The sequence below is a fragment of the Nomascus leucogenys genome, chromosome 4 (assembly GCF_006542625.1).
Source record: "Nomascus leucogenys isolate Asia chromosome 4, Asia_NLE_v1, whole genome shotgun sequence".
NCBI classification, from domain to species: Eukaryota; Metazoa; Chordata; class Mammalia; order Primates; family Hylobatidae; genus Nomascus; species Nomascus leucogenys.
The window spans coordinates 148,651,793-148,653,074 of record NC_044384.1 but is presented as its reverse complement, the minus strand read 5'-3'; positions in this window follow the sequence as shown (position 1 = coordinate 148,653,074).

Sequence of the window (1,282 nt, the reverse complement as noted above, 5' to 3'; positions counted from 1 at the left end):
CTTTATGAAGTATACACAAGTATCAATAGCTGAATCAATCAAATGGAAGAAAGGATATCAGAGATTAAAGATCAACTTAATGAAATAAAGCATAAAGACAAGATCAGAGAAAAAAGAATGAAAAGGAACAAACAAAGCCTCCAGGAAATATGGGACTATGTGAAAAGACCAAATCTAAGTTTGATTAGTGTACCTGAAAGTGACGGGGAGAGTAGGACCAAGTTGGAAAACACTCTTCAGGATATTATCCGGGAGAACTTCAACAATCTAGGAAGACAGGCCAACATTCAAATTCAGGAAATACAGAGAACACCACAAAGATACCGCTGGAGAAGAGCAACCCCAAGACACATAATGATCAGATTCACCAAGGTTGAAACGAAGGAAAAAATGTTAAGGGCAGCCAGAAAGAAAGGTCACGTTACCCACAAAGGGAAGCCCATCAGATTAACAGTGGATCTCTCTGCAGAAACCGTACAAGCCAGAAGAGAGTGGGGGCCAATGTTCAACATTCTTAAAGAATTTTCAACCAGAATTTCATATCCAGCCAAACTAAGTTTCATAAGCAAAGGATAAATAAAATCCTTTACAGACAAGCAAATGCTGAGAGATATTGTCATCACCAGGCCTGCCTTACAAGAGCTCTGAAGGAAGCACTAAACATGGAAACGAACCACCGGTACCAGCCACTGCAAAAACATACCAAATTGTGGCCAGGTGCAGTGGCTCACACCTGTAATCCCAGCACTTTGGGAGGCCGAGACAGGCAGATCACGAGGTCAGGAGAACTCAACTGATCTTTGACAAAGGAACAAATGCAAGTCAGCGCTGAAAACATCGTTTTTTAAACAAATAGTGCTAGAACAGCTGCACAGCCAGACAAAAAAAATAAATAAATAAGAATCCAGATTTAGACTTTAGACCTTTCACAGAAAGTCTTATTAACAATGGATCATGGCCTAGCTGGCACAGTGGTTCACTCCTGTAATCCCAGCACTTTGGGAGTTTGAGGTGGGAGAATCACTGGAGCCCAGGAATTTGAGACCAACTTGGGCAACATAGAGAGACCCTGACTCTACAAAAAATAAATACAATTAGCCAGGTGTAGTGGCAGCAGCTATAGTCCCAGCTACTTGGGAGGCTGAAGCAGGAGGATCGCTTGAGCCCAGGAGGTAGAGGCTGCAGTGAGCCAAGATCACACCACTGTACTCCAGCACAGATGACAGAGCAAGACCCTGTCTCAAAAAAAAATGTAAAAATACAGAAAATTTTAAAATAAAAA